General features: G+C 32.1%; 1 pseudogene; it reads right to left on the reverse strand.

The window, feature by feature from the left end:
* Positions 1-9,332: 9,332 nt before the first annotated feature.
* On the reverse strand, positions 9,333-9,450 carry LOC145255899 (5S ribosomal RNA; annotated as a pseudogene).
* Between the last annotated feature and the right edge of the window lie 10,354 nt (positions 9,451-19,804).

Genomic DNA, 19,804 nt, shown 5'->3' on the forward strand with positions numbered 1-19,804 from the left:
TCTCATAAACACTTTATTCATTGAGGAATATCAGGAATAATAATGGTCCAAGGATTAACCACTGTGCCCCACTTGCAATTATGTCATGTTGCTGAAATGTACAACCATCAACGACAATCTGGGTTGTTCTATTTTGAGAAATATTTGATTTTGTTAAGTATGCGTCCAGTAATAAAATATGATTAATTTTCGTGAGATGACCATCGTGCCAATCCTGGACAACAATAAGAGTTATATATTAAACAACGACGCGTCTTTGTTCAAAACAATTCTCAGACAATTTAAATAAACAAAACGTAGTCGTCAGAATTTATATTTTTCATTCTTGCTTATCACATTCTCCTACGATAAAATATTAAAAGTGCATCCAGGACAACTTATATTTTATGAATAGTTTCAGAATTCTTTACTAACTATATTAGTAACTTGTGCATTCTACGTAAAACTATTAAAAAGTTTTAGCATAAAATGTAACATTATTTGTAAGATTGAAATAAATTAAAAAGAGACTAGAATTTAATATCGTTATTCCAAAATTTAAATTTTAAACAAAATAACAAAATAACTAAATGATACCCATAGTAAAATTTATACTACAAATATAATAAATTGCAAATCTATGAGAAATAAATAGTTATACTATATAAGATATTTGAATATGTATTTTTACAGTGATTTTTTGAATGAAAATCGCGATAAATTATTAGAAAACAAAATGCTTATAGCCGTTGTTATTAAAAGAATAATTTTGCAACAGTAAACAAAATTAAAAAAAACGGCAAATTTTGAAAGCGCTCGGTCTTTAAAAATAACAATTGGTAATTAGTAAATCAGTGATTATGATGCTTGTTAAAATTTGTAGTAAATTGATAATGATGTTTTTTCAATATACTATTGTTAATATCATATAGTAATAATAATAGTAATAACAATGCCAGGATGTTCTTTCTGATCATCATGATGATGAGGATTATGTAGAAACCTTGCGAAATATATCATGTTAAGCAGATTTAGAGTGCAAATATAAAATCATTTGTTTATTTTAAAAATAAAAATTTATTAATTAAAATACTTCCATTTATATAAATATGGTAGTTTTTTTGTTTAAATTCATTTAACTACAACGGAATTGCTTGGCCTAAAGTTAGGTCAGATATACTCAAAACTGATAATTGATGAAAATGTGAAATGAGAAGGTAGACATTATTATTACTATGGTTTCCCTTGCGATTAACGTGACTCAAATAAGTTTCTGAAGATTGGAAATGCTAGAAAACTACAAAGACATGTTAAACTTTTTCAACGTTTCTAAATTATTATACTTATCTTTCGTAATATGATTGATGTCGACATATATTTTCAAACATGCATTGCATGCTGTTTGCAGGTATTTAAACATGTTTTTTATTACATTTACTTGAATACTCAACAGTATATTCAATTACTCTTTTATTTGTTTTTATTTAAGCAAGAGTGAACACCCTATTCCATGCAATCATTCGCTTTATCATCAATCATTGTTTCCTTGAGTGTAGATTAACTACGTTCGATTTTCATAATTTTACAGCTACTGCCATTCAAAACGAAACACATCGTTCATAACTAATCCAATTAGGCAACATAAATAAAATTTCACATTATTTGTACAATTAAACAAATAACCACCTGCGGAATTTCGATAATTTAATCATCCGATTCAATGTAATTAGTTTTTTATAATGTTCAGATAATCAATGTAATTATTTATATCTTACATAAAGTTACATATTAATCTTCAAATGGATCCAATGTGTGTACATGTACATATCTATATGTGAACCTATATATCGCTGTGACTATGTATCTAGATCAGCATAATACACTAACAAGATACTAATATATACACAACCGAGTTTTATCAGTAAAATTATTATTGAAAAATTTATTGAGCAGCCTCAAATAAGAGAGTGTGTTTATAAACTTCAGATTAACTTAAGATATACATATCGGAGAGAATAAATAATGTTAAATCATCCATAAATATTAGTTTTAAAAGGGTAAATTAAATTTATTCTGGTAAGAATGAAAAAAATAAAATAATATTTATTCCATTCAAACATTAACAGACTGAATATGAATGTCGACTGAGCCAAACTCATTCATCCATACTAACTATTTTAAAACTGCTTTCAAGCAAACTCAAAAGTGTTTTTGGAAAGGTGACTATATAACTTATCAAGAATTACTTTTAATCACACTCCATCTATTCTGACACAGCATATGTCCAACAATTTATTGTGTAGATTTACTTTGTATAATTCATAGTGTGAGAATTAAAATATAAATAACTATTTTAATATTGTGTTATATGTGTAATGATTTGAGACATTTACTATGGAACAGTATAGCTATTTTTTTATTTTTCATGGCAATACATTTAATGACAAGCGATAGCAAGAGTTATTATAATTAACCTTAGAAACACTTTCCCCAAGATCCCATCTGATGGTGGTGTCATATTATACGCTCGGTCACTCGCAAAATATATTTTTAACATATTACATTTTCACATGCAAACGTGTTAAAAGTTTTTATTTTTTTACAATGAGACATGGATTAAACTCATACAAAATATCAATGATAAATGTCTAACATATAATATTATATCATTTTATAAATATACAAACGTGGCTTTGCATGGAAGTAGATTGCATTAGAACAATGTACAATGGTGGATATATTGTTCAGAAACAAGATCGTGTACTGCAATAATAGTGCCTCTTAATACTGACTCCAATATTGTACTTGTAATAATCTATTTGTAATGTTATTCATCACTAACTATTCTATCTGGTTGTTTTGTCTGGAAGAAACATAAGAGACAATTCTTATTCAACAGATAGTTTTCTGGGGGTTTTTTTTATCTATCAATTCTAAACTATCTCCAAAAATATTCTAAGCTACATGTATAGAAAAAATCGTTTACTAAGGCAGTAAGAAAACGAGGAACTGGTTTGTTAGACGTGTAACCGAACGCCTTATAATTATTCACCTGGTGTCAGAAATTCAAAAGAAAATACATGATTCCTAATTAGTTGATATAATAAATTCCGCAGGAACGCACGGGTTGCACTTTGGACGGAGATTTTGTCTTTACAATGAGTTGCTACCAAAATGTTGGAGCGAACGCAACTCACAAAATATCCTCTAAATTTAACTTAATTATAGTAATATGAAATGGGATTGACGAAGTATTGTGAACTTTTTGGAGTTGACGGGTCTTATACAGATTAAAACATATTATTATATTAGTTAATCGAAGTTAAACAATTGATTCATTATCAAAATGGTTATGCATATTCTTCTTTCTAAAACTAAAATATACCCAAACGGCAAACCTACCTGGCGCTAATCGCGAGCTAAATTAGCCCACATTGATTTAACCAAACGAAACCAGAACGGTAAAATATTCAACAAGCAAGACTCTGATTTCTGCCGGGTTATTTTTGGCAAGGAGAGAGATTCGACTTTTAGTTGATTTCTCACGCTGGATATCACTCCGCATTTTATATTATTCATTGTTTTTGATGAAGACATCAATCGGATCGTGGTTACATTTATTTCCCAAAAATATTCTCTTTGGTTTCCTATATTGGATTTTATTTACAATGATGGCGTGTGTATTAAATTTATGGATTAGTTCTGGGAAAATAATCCAGCTTTTATAATAGTGTCAATTTATATATATATATATATATATATATATATATATATATATATATATATATATATTACTACATACTATTTAAATATATTACTATATATGACATCTTTGAAAAAAGTGTTTCTAAAAAACAACAAAGACACTTGAATTATTTTTATTTTGAATCAGCCATATTAATATATAGCTTATACTTTCATTGCTAATGAAATTAAAATTATCCTTTTTATTCTAATAAATTATTATTAATATCTTATTTCTGATAATTCATCGTTAAGAACTCAGTCAAAATATTTACAATTTAAACAGATTTATTAAATATGTTATTGTTGCTTGTTGAATATCATGTCTCTATCCGTAGTGAAATCATATATTTTATAATACAATCATTTATAGCTGAAGTAAGATTATATTCATCTTTATAGCCACATTCCTTGCGCATAATTACTGCACAAAATTGTTTAAGTCTCAAAGTAATTCTAGTTTTTTTTATGTGCAGTAAATCATTTTACTAGGGATCACTACATTATTCCACACATTACTACACACACAGACAAACACAGACATACACACCCTCATATATATATATATATATATATATATATATATATATATATATATATATATATATATATGAGAACGTTGTTTGTGTATTGTTTTGAAATAATAGTTCCCGTATTGTATGAAATTCTATACAAAGAATATAAAATATGGGACTAGAATGAACGTCTCACATTGCCCGGGATTCAATTATGATCACCGAAGGTCTACATTTCCAAGATATATCTTTTCATAAAAGTTGAGGAAATTGGTCATTTTCTCAATCAAATCAATTAATCACCTGCTCTCACTGGAATACTAACGTTTTTCTATTGGAGAAAGTATGTCATGCATTCTAGCATTTACTGAGTCCACAATATATCGTCTCAACGAATATTTTCGGCAATAGCTGATATGCGACTTTGAAACCATTCTATCTATAATGATCATCGCCTCATCGTAATATATAACATATCACTAGTGTGTTTCAGGACAATATCTCTAAACATTCTATGCTCGTGCTCTGTATTGCTTGTTCGTATTTTCTGGTTAAAGCCACAAGGAATTATAGAGCAGATATCTGCGGCCTTGTGTTATGAATCGTAGCATATTGTTATTTAACATTATTGTGTTTACATTATCGGCAATAAGGCCCAGCGTTGTAAAGATAATTTTTTTTAAGTAAACAGTTTATGTGAGCGTTATTAGATGTGTCCGGAGATATAATTGGGTGTAAAATATATTCCTGACTTAATATCAAATAATTTGATTGATCAAATTAGAGAGTAATTGCCGTATATATATATATATCTTACCATAATGCTGTGATTATTTTATCTTTAAAATTTTTATAAAAATATAGTGTCAGCAAAAAGAACGTCCGCCCTTTTAATTATTTCACAAACTGCAAATTGAAGCTAAATTTAATATAACTGTTTAAACAACTTTTACATCATTTGATTCGCCTTTTATTCCTTTTTAATTTTATATGCTCATGACTTTATTTGAAATATTCGCGTGTCCACGTCAATTTAAAAAAATAACTTCAAATTGAGGAGAGAAAAAGAAAGTGCACATAACAGAATTCGCTTTAAACCAACTTAAATTATCGCCCCTAAATGAGTTTAAAATATCCATCAACAGGCAACAAAGCATCTCTAAACGTAATTGTTGTTTTTCCAGGTTATACAATATAAACTTTAGTCAACATGCCACGAGTTTCTCTTAGTGATCGTTAGATTCTCATTTATTGGCACCTTTCTAGTTTATCCAATGGAAAAATCATTCGCAGATTAAAATGTGATGAGAAAACGGTACAAAAGACTGCAAAAGCAGAAAAACACTAGCAGTGTTCGTATGCCCCTTAATTTGGTCGTACTAAGAGTTATTTCTTACAGGAAAGACAATGCTATCAGGATCCGCAGCCGAAGAAAAAGATTTGAAACAGCTCCCCAAATCCAACAGCAGTGCAATCGTGTTAAAAAGTATGCTTTTCTACTGTCAATAACAGGTTAAGGGAATTTAACTTGCGTGTATATATTGCAAGACGCTAGCCAATGATCTCTGTAAAGAACAGAAAGTGCCGCCTGGACTTCGTCAGATGCAATGTAGATCATGGATCTTCATCTTGGTCAAAAGTGATTTTAATCGAGAAAATACAGTTCAAAAAGCTAGGCAGTGGTGATAGGCCGTACACCCGTTAAAGGACAGACGAAGAATTTAATTCTAGGTACTTAGTTTCAACGAGGCAATGTGGTGGAGGTTCAGTTTTGGTTTGGGGCATTATTAATACCAATGGTCCGGGAGCTATAGTTCGATTGCAAGGTCGAATTAATTCGATCAAGTACATTAATATGTTAACTGAGCATTTTCAACCCGACTTTGTCGGAATTTAGATGATATTCCAATGTTTGCAGGGTAATACTCACATTCACACAGCTGGCAATGCCAAGAGTTTCCGGGAAGAGCATTATATTCCGTATTAGAATTGCCCTGCACAAACTCCAGACCTCAATCCTATCGAAAACGTATCGTAGCAACAGCTACGTAATGATAATGTATAAAATTTGGAAGAACTTCCGACAAAAATGAAAGAAAAGTGAGATGCCATTTTCTTAGAGTATTGCTGCAGTCTAATTAAAGAAATTCCAAAACGTTTGCAGGTTGTCAAATTGCAGAAGGTTTATGCTACTAAATATGTACTAGTTCATTGTGTTCTTGGTGTATTTTTGTTGAATTTATGTCCCAAAGTTGCATTTAAATAACAATTTTCCATTGCGCGGACTTTCTTGAATTTGAAGTTTTTTTTTTAATTGACGTGAGCACTAGAATATTTCAATTTAAAGTCAAATATGAACAGTTAAAATTATATAAGAATAAAAGCCGAAGCAAATGAGGTTCGGTTTGTTTAAACAGTTACATTAGACCTAGCTTAAATTTACAGTTTTTGAAGAAATTACAAGGGAGGACTTTCTTTTTGCTGCCTGTGTAGTTATTATCAGATTTTACAGGAATATTTTTATATATAATTAAGATAGCATTAATTACGTTTGCTTTCATGATGATATCTGTGTATATGTGTCGATTTCTACCAGAGTATAAATTAACACGTCACATTGACTGATCTAATGTCTGGATGGAATATCCTTCTGGACGATGGTCATTACACTGCCCGCCACATCAAAGTATGTAAATACTTACATTGCAAGACCTGTAGAGAGATGCAACTAGATAGGTCGTCAAACATCTAGGAACATAAACCACCACCGATAACGTCAAATGGAAAAGTGACAGTATTCTAAGACGAAGACATACGGGTGGGCAGATACATAAAATGGAAGGCCATCAAGCCAGGTATAGTAATATGGAACAAGCTCGAAATAACTGCAATCATTATCGTCGTCACAGTTCCAAATGATTTTGGCCTTCCTAGAGCAGATCGGGAAAAGATAACTAAATACCAGGACCCAAAAATGATCTAAAAACAGCATGGTATCTGAAAGAAATAAGCATAATATCAGTTCTGACGGGAGCAGTTGGCCTAATAAAAAAAGAATATTTAGAAATACGTAGAACCAATCCCTGGAAAACCAAGCTGTAAGGAAATACAGATAGCAGCCATAAAAGGGAGCCTATCTATTCTTAAACGAGCCCTCCGATATAAATATAAACCGTACTAGAATCAAGTATTAGCCCCAGTAGGGAGCCCTTGATCTCTTCCAACTAACAAAAGTAAAATATAATGAAAAAGAGTATCGGCGTAAAGTAACAATAACCACCTTCTTGTGCTATGGAATCTCTAGAATTTAGAACGATACGTAAATACGTAATCATCTTAAACAAAATTCTGCTCTTATTTTAATGCAGCATGGAGTTCATTCATCGACTGACAATTGTATTTCATATACTATTAATTTTCTGTGATTCAATAATTTTAAGGTCAAAAAGAAATTCGTAGCTGAAAACATTCCATATCTGATTTATCATACTCGATATAAATTGTATTTTAGTTTTTTAGGAAAGTTGATAAGAAAATCAACAGTCCAGAGTAGAGAAGTAAAAGTGGGGCTATTCAACAGTAAATGATGTTATTTTAAGCACTGCATAAGAATCATTGCCAGTAAGGTGTAAACATATTTAGAATTAAGTTAATGTCTTTCTGGTGTCAGTCACGTGTATATTTATTTCTAATTTGTCGGCATGATATGACATTGTTAACCGGCTCTATTCAGTTGTTTTACAATTCAATATGTTTAAATCAATGACATACAAATAATGTACACGTAAATATCGCCAGTGTCGCTATTGATAATGGTGCTGTGAATTGATATCTTACAAAGAATTTCCTTATATTCAGTGTTCAATGTTATCCACAACCATTTTGTAATCTGTGAGACTTACTAGACAGTTATTAGATGAAAATTGAGGGGTTAATTTTAAAAAAAATAGTTGTATGAAAGAAAACTACATTGTATATGCCGTTAGTTGGATTACTATTCAGATATAGCTTGGATATAAGAAAGTCCATAGCGATAACCGGGTCTTACAAGGAATGATGAGGAGTTCGATGTATAAGTCATTTTTGTAGTATACACCTAGATATAGTTTAAACAGATTCATATTCTATTATTTATTTCTAATTTATAACATGTTGATGGGTTTCCAGAAATTTATGTTAAAAAAAAGAAATAGAGAAAATCAGAAGTGACACATTTCCGGTCTTATTTCCTTAATATGACAAAATCAATTTCATTTATATGAATAATTAAATTCGAAACAGGTAATATAATTAAAGAAAGAAACCTTGAAAATTTTGAAAAACTCACTTGTCAATAAATGAATCATGTTTATTAAATCAAACAGAATTTTCTATTAAATGAAAACATGAATCAAAAATATTTTATTTGACGTGTCTAAGAACGTAAAGATTTCAATTTTATTGATTCATGGGCAAATATGAAAGGCGCTGTTGGATAATACTAATTCTTTGTTTAGTTGCAGCATAGAATTTCCAAGTTAAATAAAATTGTATATAATTCAAGGTATTATATATATATATATATATATATATATATATATATATATATATAAAGAGAGAGAGAGAGAGAGAGAGAGGGGGAGCTTAGTGTCATGGCAATGCTACAGGGAGTCAACAGAAGCAGCAAATATAAAGCTGGCTTGTTTGGACATATATACAAATAAAAGCAATTTGGTAATAATTTATTAGTTTGAAAATATAGGGTCCTGCTTACTAATTGCCATACAAATTTTACCAGAGAATAGTAGGATAATCTTCAAAAGGCCTGCAAATGTTCATGTAATTTCGTCTCATAGACCAAAAGATATAAGCATTTCAATATTCATTTTGGTTACAAGCATATATATATATATATATATATATATATATATATATGAAGGCTTCCATCAGTCTTGACAGACTATGGATACCCACTGTAAGGGTGCCTGCGCGTGAAATTTGTGTGGTAAGACTTGCGCAACCTCTTACCACGCCTCTCCTGAGTCAACATTGTTGCATACCAGTGGCAAGTTGAGGTACAAGACGACTGGAAACAATGCCGAGATAAGCAGAGAGCACATACAGCGCCTAGAATTTCCCGAATGGTCACCCATCTGGTAGTAGCCATGCTCAACGTTGCTTAACTTCGGTGATCTGACGAGAACCGGTGTGTAAACGTGATTATGCCGTATATTGACTGATATATATATATATATATATATATATATATATATATATATATATTGACTGATATATATATATATATATACTTATATATTGACTGATACATATATATATATATATATATGTACTTATATATATATATATATATATATATATATATATATATATATATATATATATATATATATATATATAAGTGAGTCTGGATGTCTGTGTGTGGGTGTCTGTATGCCTCTGTACATTACCCATCGTAATAACTTTGTCAATTTTCAGTCTATAGACTCGAAAATTGATATACGGGGTATTGAGATTTGGGAAAAGCTGTGTAATCGGTTTTTGGCCAGAAATTTATGCATGTATGTTGGCATGGCTGCCTATAACTTTCGACAGAGGCGACGAATTTTCACAAGATCAGTATCGTTTTGAAGCTCCGCCTTCAGACGACAAATACCGAAAAAAAGTCTAATAATATTAATTTCTTTACCCTCATCTGGGTACATTTCTACAGAGAGGGGCCGCGTTCTTCACCGATATTTAGAATATTGTCGCCATTTTTCGATTGCCTAGCCTTAATTTAAACCCATATCCTTTCCGCTGTGGCGGCGGTTTTAACAGCAAATACGCCACGTTATTCTCGTCCTTTTACTTCCTCGCGGTACGGGTTCGAGCCCGCCTTCATACTACCACTTTTTTTTTCTCATCACACACCTCCGAAAGCCCGGGTAAAAAATATATATATATATATTTCGGTGCGTCTACCTTCTTTGTGCCGGCAAAAGGAAACATCCAACGCATTGTTTCTCTTTGTGGAACTTTGAATCTTATTTGTTTATTTTACCCCCCCTGGTTGTGCCAATTTGTTAATCGTTTTTAAACGTTAATACATTTTTTAGAGTCCCCGTAATTTTGGGGCATTCAATAAGTTCCCCATTAGAACTCTTTATATTCGACATAATATTATTTTGTACGCTATCGATTTTCTCCTGATGAGATGATAGCCGAAAAGCTCTTGAGAAACTTCCGCTTATTATTTTCAAATATATATATATATATATATATATATATATATATATATATATATATATATATTGGTAATTTCATAAGTTTAAAATCTCAGCGACTATTGATCATAACTTTATAAATACAGATTCGTTGAAAAGCGTGTGAATTTTGTAGTGTGCTATGTGATAGTTGATATTTTTGTAGTGGGCTATGTGACATTTTTCGTTGAAAAGCTTGGGAATTTTGTAGTGGGCTATGTAACATTTGCCCTTTTGTAGTGGGCTATGTGACATTTTTTGTTGAAAAGCTTGTGAATTATGTAGTGGGCTATGTGAAATTTGACCTTTTGTAGATGGATATGTGACATTTTTCGTTGAAAAGCTTGTGAATTATGTAGTGGGCTATGTGACATTTGACCTTAAATTCGCGCATTATTGTTTAAACAAGTGTGGATCACTTTTCTATATTAATTTAACGTAAAGTTAACAGCCACTTCATGGGAACATTGATTATCGAGTGGGTGTTTAGTTTACGTAAAATTAATATTAAAAAAATCCCAAGATTTTTAAAAAAATATAATTTATTCATGTCTTAAAAATTACTTATTACTGGGATTTTAAGTGTTGTTTTCATTTTAAGCACATTTGTAGTAATTTTACAATATTTTTTTGTGGATGGAAAGATACTGCACCTGTACGAATATTTCAAACATAGTCATTTATTTTCCTAGTTTTAAATATGAATTACAAATCATCTGATATTTCCCCAAAATTTCTGACCTTGGAGGATCGGAGACTAAGACATGCTGCTATAATTGAAAAGGCTCTGATATAACATCAAGGGAGACTTTATTCCAAATATTTTCCGACTGTTATATCTCCCCTTTTGGTTTCATACATAAAGAGAATTTCACAGTGTATAAACATTATTTCATAGGGGAGATATTTATAATCGTATGCTATTTACAAAACAGGGGAAATATAACAAAAATAGTTAAAATCAAGTATTTCCTTGCTGCTATTTTAGATCATTTGATCCATAGCAGCAAGCTTTGGTGTCCCCTCAATAGCGACCAAATGTTTTGGGATATATATATATATATATATATATATATATATACATATATATATATACATATATATATATATATATATATATATTCTAGAGTCTAGGACTTCCTGTTGCTGTCATGGTTCATGTAGGCTGCGACGTTGTTTGGCTATGGAAATAATTATAATTTCTCACATTCTTAACACACACACACATATATATATATTTAAATATATATGAAGTTATAAAATGTATATGGTGATTAAGCTACACTGAATGTTCCACGTTTCTTCCACTCCAGGACTCTTCAGGCTTATGCGCGAATTCTGTAGTTGTTTGTCATTTTTATATGTGCATCTTCTATTGAGATTTTAGTTAGCCAATCAGCTTTCTAGTATCCACCGCACCCTTCCTATCAGCCAATAAGCATGCATTTATCAGACAAAGGCCTATTTGATATCTGGTTCACCTGTTCCTTTGTGTGTGCTCTATTTAGCCTGAATACTTAGTTTCTTGATCTGTTTTAAATGTATATGTTATATATAAATATATATATATATATATATATATATATATATATATATATATATATATATATATATATATATATATATATATATATATATAAGCGACATGACCGATGGGATTGAGATGAAAAATCCTGATAAATATTACTTAAAGTAATACTTTCAAAGTGATCCTAGCCAAAAAGGAATAGTTCAATATTTAAGAATAGAGCAATATATAAGTTTGGTGGTTAAAGTTTAAATTCTGAAAAAACAACATATAGATACATATATTCGAAGTAAGAATTCATTGTTTGACAAAAGGAATATATAGAAGGGGTTATTTTGATTTCTTTAGTCCATGGATTTTCAATAATGGTCCCTATCGTCAGAGGAAATGAAATGCGGTTAGCAAAATGTCTAGCTGTGAATAGACGCTTATTCTGCTTTGCAGCACAATTATTGAAAATATTTTTTGAGTGGCTGTGGATAATTATATGGAAAAAATTATACGACAAGAGAAGTTGATACAACCTGGCCACTCCATTATCCGAAGGAGTACAATATCGTTCGGGGTTATAAATGTACGTGGACAGAAAATAGATCCAGGAGAGACGGTAATATTCCCATGTAGCTAAGCGCATTGCTGAAACGATAAATTCTTAATTCGAATATATGTGTATATATGTTGTTTTTACAGCATTTAAAATTTAACCACCAAACTTATATATATATATATATATATGTATATATATATATATATATATGTATGTATGTGTGCATGTATGTATGTATATATATATATATATATATATATATATATATATATATATATATATATGCATATAATAGTGTTGAGGCGATTACTCAGAATCTGAATCGGGAATCAGAAAAGTGTGAACTTTTGGGGGTAACGTATCTGTATCGGAATTTGGAATAATTTAACCCTATTTTCGATTCCAAACGGATTCTGTTATTTTCCCCTGGAAATTATAAAGAGACAAACACAGATTGTTTAGTTATTCATCAGAATAATATTTAATTATAACATGAAAGTAAGGAACACGGCATCAGGATTTCTGGGTCCAATTTAATTATTTTATTTGTAAATTATATCAAACAAAATAATAAACAATATTTCATTTACGTAGAAACCCTTTGAAATGCTCAGACTTATTTCAGCACCAGGCGATAAAAGCCAGTACGTTATTTCTCAGAGTTCCTTGTCAAATTAAAATGGTTAAGCCGGTCCATAATTTTTCATTTTAATTTTTCTGGCGCCCATCTGGTTTTGTGTTGTCTAAAATGACCATCTTTTAAATAATCCTGTTTTACTGCATTTATTTACTTGTTCACATTAAAATCGCATATAAAAATCTCATAATAAGTTAATCCAAAATGAGATAAATACGTAAAATATGAACGTTTACAAATTTATAAAATTATAAAAAAGTAATTATATGTACATTAAAAGGTGCCTGGGACATTCACCACGAAAAATTCGTCTATGGAAAACTTGTCCAGAGAAAACTCGTTGACGGAAAACCTGTCAATAGAAAACTCGTCCATTCTTGTTGGTAGCAAAACGTGACCATTATTGAATAAATATCGATTGAAAAATAAATAATGTTTATTGAATAAATATCGATTGAAAACACATTTTCTAACTGTTCTTGAAGGAGACATTGTTTTAAAACAGACTAAACCTGTATAATACTTTAAGATATGTTTACTTTTTGACTTTTGTTTTTAGACAGATAAAATCGATTTTCTAATTGTTCGCTTTCTATCTAGCTTCGTAAGGTTTTAGTGATTTAACCCATTTTAAAGCTTTTATTCAGTTAAAGGAGAAGTATTGTCCCGTTTCACTTTAGAACAAAAATAATGTCCGAAATGAGAGTATCTCACCTAGGGAGTCTATCATCCCTCAAACATTAAAAGTACTGAGGTAGATATTTTTTTGAAAATAGCCACCTCCTTCCAAAATACCATAACATTTCTTAATTGAGGATGGCAAGAAACGTGTTCTTTCCTGGATATAGAAACGATATCACTGGTTGAGGGTGGAGGCTTCTGGGAATGAGAGAAAATAGATTTTTCCTGATGTCACTGAGAGGCACGCATCTATTTCGGCTAAGGGCCACAACACCTCCCTATAAAAACAAAGTTCAAAAGCTTTTGCTCTAGACTAAGAATCTGTCTGAATGACACCAACGTTTTAAGTACCTGCATCACGAAGCCGTTAAGACCTAAAGAACTTACCTTTCCTTGTACGAAGTTTACCGTGAAGATCTTTTAAATAATTATGTTTATAAATAAATTATCTCAAAGTTATTTTTGAATTCTTGATTTGAAACACAGTGTATTACAGCACCTACGCTACACCCAAACTGGACTCAACCGAACAGGAAGATAGCCCAGTTGTTCACCAAGTAGACACTCGAAAGTGCAGCATCCGACGACGAATGGCAGCCGAAAATAAAAGTGTTGCATTTTGGTCATGAATGTTTTTCGTGCCCTGAACAACTGAGTGGTATTTTTCAGGTACCAGTCAAATATCGGTCACCCTTGAAGAGTCCACCACTAGACAGAATAAGTAACGTAGCCACCGGAACTTTGGATTCGTGCACATTTTCTTGCACATGTGTACGCCATAATCATGCTGGGTTGCATCTATGGTCCTGTGAATCAAGGATTTGATGAGGGTGACGCAGAATGTCTGTAAGGACGACATTGATTCTTCTCCGTATCTGCAAAACAACAGAAAATCTTTCAATTCCCATTTTACCGTTAATTAATGCTCGTACAATTCGCAAGAAAGGACCAAAAGGTGCACCAAACACCATCTATATTGTCCCCAGTCTTGCGTCTTGTGAAACGAAATGTTGAAAAGTATCCTCAAGATTTTGACATTGCAACACAAGCTGATGTCAGTCAAGGAGAAGCTATCAGAGATATTTAAACCCTCGACTACTTTGATAGAGCTGCGAGAAAAGCGCCTTTCCAACCTACTAATATCTAGCGCAGAAAAATTTGGTCTCGTAAGATCGTGGAGAGACCTTCGACTTGTTGAACCAATGCAATATTCTCTGATGAGTCACGATTAATATTATTTCCTAACTGTGGAAATCTATAGTTTTGGAGCCTGACTCAGCAAGGGTAAGACTTAAAAATACTGCAGTTAATCCTGAAACATAGGTGTTTTACGGTTTTACTGAGTGGTATTTTGAGCGATAACGGCTCAGATTTTGTGAAGGGCGAAGGATAGATAAATTCTGCTAAATATCATCTGAAGGAGACCTACCGATATAAACAAGTGGGAAAATGAACAATGTTAACCTTCCATTTCTTTATATACTAGCAGTTCAGCCCGGCTTTTCTCGGGCCCTATGTACTGTTCATACGGGTGAATACACTTTATGTAAGATTTCAGATGTTTAATCCAAAATGTGTCCTAGTGATTTTGTAGAGACCGCACAGGTCAATATTTCTTTTACTTTGACCCCAATTTTGACCCTTTAAAATTTATTATGTTGGTTTAAAATCACAATCTAACGTCTTATAAATGTACAATTTACCTACATCTAAAATTTCAAGACTTTAGACCCAAAATTCGAAGAAGAATTTGTTAAAAGCTGCGAAAGTCAACTCTTTTAACTTTGTCCTTTTGGCAGCCAAATGTTCGCCCCAAACTGATTAAAATGCTCGCCGCGTGTCTAAATACTCTTTATGTATATATTTCTATTGTTTAGACCCAAAATTGGTTGAGTAGTTTGATACATACCGCAAATATCAAATCTTTTGAATTTAACCGTTTGGCAGCTCGAATTTTGTTTAAAAAGCTTGTTCTATCTCTTAATACTCTTTATGTAAAATTTCAAATGTTAAGACTAGTAATTGACTGTGTTGTTTTATAGCGACCGAAGTCATCAATGTTTTTTTAAAACTTTGACCCAAATTTTGACGCTAAACATTTATTTGTTGGGGCTCAAATTCAATTAAAAAGTTTGATCATGTCCAAGGAACCTACATCTAAAATTTCAAGTATTAAGACCTAAAGACGTAGCGTTGTCAAAAGTTCAAATCGTAAAACTCTATCCCCTTAGTAGCCAAATCTCTGGCAGAAAACTGATTAAGAAGATTTTCCTAAAACTCCATACACCTTATGTCAAATTTATTAGGGAAATGTACAGAGACACACACACATATTTTTTTCACTTTTATATATATATATATATATATATATATATATATATATATATATATACTAGCATTGCATCCCGGCGTTGCCCGGCTGTTTGGAGGTGTGTGTAGAACAAAAAAAAGTGGACAATTTTTTAACTTTGACTCCTATTATAACCCCTTGACATGTATTGTTTCTGACTCCAATTGAGTTATTAAGTAAGAGCAATGTCCGACGAACCTACATCTAAAATTTTATGTGTCTGGACCCAAAATTGTCGGAGGAGTTTTGTAGAGATCTCAAAGGTCAAATTGTTGAACTTTGACCCCTTTATCAGCCGAATTTCTGGTCGGAAACGTATTACAAAGATGTTACCAAATCTCAGTACTCCGTATATTAAATTTCCAGTCTATAGACTGACAATTGACATAATTATTGCGTATGGAAATGTACACAGACACAGACACAGGCAGCCACTTACACTTGTATAGATATATACATAGATTGTAACTCCGTACGGGCGACTGGGCATCAGTTGATCCAAACTGTGATTAATAAACTTCAATGTAACACCCTGGACAGGAACAAAATTGAAATCATTTGAAGCGTACTAGACCGAAATATTTGCAAAAAGAAAACGAAGTTTTTTTCTAAGCTTGGGCTTTTAGCATTATTGCCTCAGATATGGCAAGACATTGCTCAAGAAAATAGTCGTCAACTGATGACTAGAAGGGCTCTAGCATTAAAAACAGCAATGAGAAGATCAAAGATATATTAATTATTTGTGGGTAATTATTTATTCTACAAATTATGTTTATTGCAATACAATTTTTACATAGGTTTCTATACTTTTATATCATACTAACATTTCAGCCCGGTTTTGCCCGGGTGTTCGGAGGTGTATGTTGAGTCAAAAAACGAAAATAAAAACCCAGAAAAACGCTCTTTTTTTAAATTTGCCACCTATTATGACCCCTCAACATTTATTGTTTTGGGCTCAAATCAAGTTATTTAGTTAGATCCATGTACATGTAACCTATATCTATAATCTCAAGCGTTTAGACCCAAGATTGCCGGAGGAGTTTGGTAGAGTACTCTAAGGTCAAATCGTTGAACCTTTACCCCTTAACAGCCAAATTTCTGGCAGACCACCACTCAAAAAGATTTTTACAAATCTCAGTCCCTTGTATATCAAATTTCTAGTCTGCAGACTTAAAATTGACAGAGTTATTTCGCAGGGAAATGTACACACACAGACACTTTCTCTTTTATATATATATATATAAGGTAAAATTAAAAGCCAAGAACAATGCGAGATTATTTTTTATATAGAGTAAAATAAAATGCAAACAAAAGAAATAAAGTTCTTTTTTTTGTTGTTGTTTGTTTTTTCTTTTTCACACAAATTTTAACTCTAAACAACAGTCATTTTTTTTTCTGTTGTATTCAATGGTGATATAAATCTCAATATATTTCAGACTTATTAGTCCATTTTCAAGAGAAGACAGCGGAAGAGTGTTCAAAATTGGAAAAGTAGCCGCAGAGTTTGCCACGTGATACCGTGAAATATAGAACAAAAAATGACGTTAGGAGAACGTTAAAATAAATCAGTTGATGTTTGAAATACTTGTTGCGTTTGTGAATCAAGGGAGATGACTATTCAAGCAAGTTTTTTTTTTTTTTTTTTTTAATTATTGTTTTTCTTATGTTTTAAACTTATATTATAAAAGCGGAGCTCAATTCCAGTCTATTGTTTAGTGTGGGAGTATTTTTTGAAATAATTAAAGATTCGAGGATACGAAGTTGACCTACGTTTCTTGAAGAAGCAAGAATGTTGATGTGAAAATCTGGTTCTGAATTAATGCAAGTGCGAATATGTTTATAGAACGACGAATCAGTAGTGTTTAAGTGCTCTTTAATGCGGTGATGAAGCAATCTGGTAGTGCTTCCGATGTAAGATGCACTGCATTTAGCGCATTGTAGGTCGTAAACAACGTGGTTCTTAAAGCATAAACCTGTGTGTGATATTGGGCAATTAGAGAGTGAACAAGGGGAAGTTGTATGCGATGGATGTTTTCGGTTGAGCTGTTGTCTTAAAGTAGATCCAGTGTGGATGAGTTGAATGTTGAGCCCCTCGCTGCGGATGGCTTTTCGGATTGAAGATGAGATTTTGTCACTGAGGAAGGGTAGTTTTAGAAAACAATTGTTAGAGAAGGGTCGGGTGTTGCGTTTTTTCTTTTTAAGTGAGAATAGGATCGTATTAGGGTAGCCGTTTAGTGAGAGGGTCTGTAGGAAATTGTTAGTGTGTGTATGTTTGTCGGAGATGTTAGTGCATTTGTCTTGTATGCGTGAGATTTCGGCATGTGCGTAGTTTAGTTTGTCCTTGAGAGGTAGCGCAGATTTGAAATGTACGAAGAGGCGTTTGCTGGCGGGTTTTCTGTAGAATTCAGTGCATATGGCACCATTTTTTTTATTTGTATTTTAAAATCAAGTAGAGAAAGAGATTCCGAAGAGTCTGAGTGTTCTATAGTAAATTTTAAGTTTGGGTCGGCGTTATTGAATTTGTGGAAAATGTTAATAGCTTCTTCGCGGGAGTATGTGATAATTAAAATGTCATCGATATATCTAGTAAAAAGGAGATAAGAATAGCAGGTACTAAGGGTGTGTCTTTCGAGTTTGTCCATATAAGCAATGGCAAGAATACCGGACAGACTGGAGCCCATGGGTAGTCCAGATACTTGTTTGAACGTGTTTTGTAGGAAAGTAAAGTAAGTGTTGTCTACTATAATACGGAGGAGTTGTAAGAGATCTCCTGGAGTAATTCCGAAGCATTGTGGGTTTTTAGATGCTATAATGTCTGCCATGAGATTAATGGCTGGATGTGCAGGAATGGAGGTGTATAAAGAAACGACGTCTAGGCTAAATGGGTATCTGTATAGTTTGAGTAGATGGTGTGGTAGATCGTTGAGTCTGTTAATTACTTGGTTGGAACAATTAACATGGGCTGGGAAGGTAGAGAGTAGAGGTTTAAGTAGGCGGGATATTAACCAAGAGATTTTATAAAGGGGACCGTTAACGCTTGAAACAATGGGTCTGATCTGTGTGTGTGTGCTATTTTTGTGGGTTTTAATAAGGTGATAAAAGGTAGGTAATTTGCTGTATTTAGTAATAAAATTTAGTCTGTGTTGTTTTGGGAGATTTCTTTTAAAACAAATTTGAGACCATGTCTTGTTAATGTTGTTCTCAATACGAGCAGCAGTGATATTATGTGCTGGGGTGTAAAGGTCGGTATTGGAAAGATGCTCTATAGCAAGGTTGTTATAAGATTCTTGTGATATAACGCAAAATTCTCTGCCCTTATCAGAGGGTAAGTAAACTAAATCTTTGTCTTTAAGGGATTTAAGGGTGAGGTATTGGTTCCTGGTAAGGTTGGGGGTAATATGGTGTTGTTCGCGTTCAAGTATTCTGAGGATTTTATGCTTTAACCTTGAAAGTTTTAGATCTAGTGGAATATTATTAGGAGGTGGGTATAAAGGGTGATCAAGCTGAAAAACAGGAAAAGAGGTGTTGTGATTACCTGAGAGGCTTATATATATTAGTAGGTATGTGTATATGTATGTATG

This window comes from Euprymna scolopes, chromosome 31 (genome assembly GCF_053919585.1).
Source record: "Euprymna scolopes isolate OS-2025 chromosome 31, ASM5391958v1, whole genome shotgun sequence".
NCBI lineage: Eukaryota > Metazoa > Mollusca > Cephalopoda > Sepiida > Sepiolidae > Euprymna > Euprymna scolopes.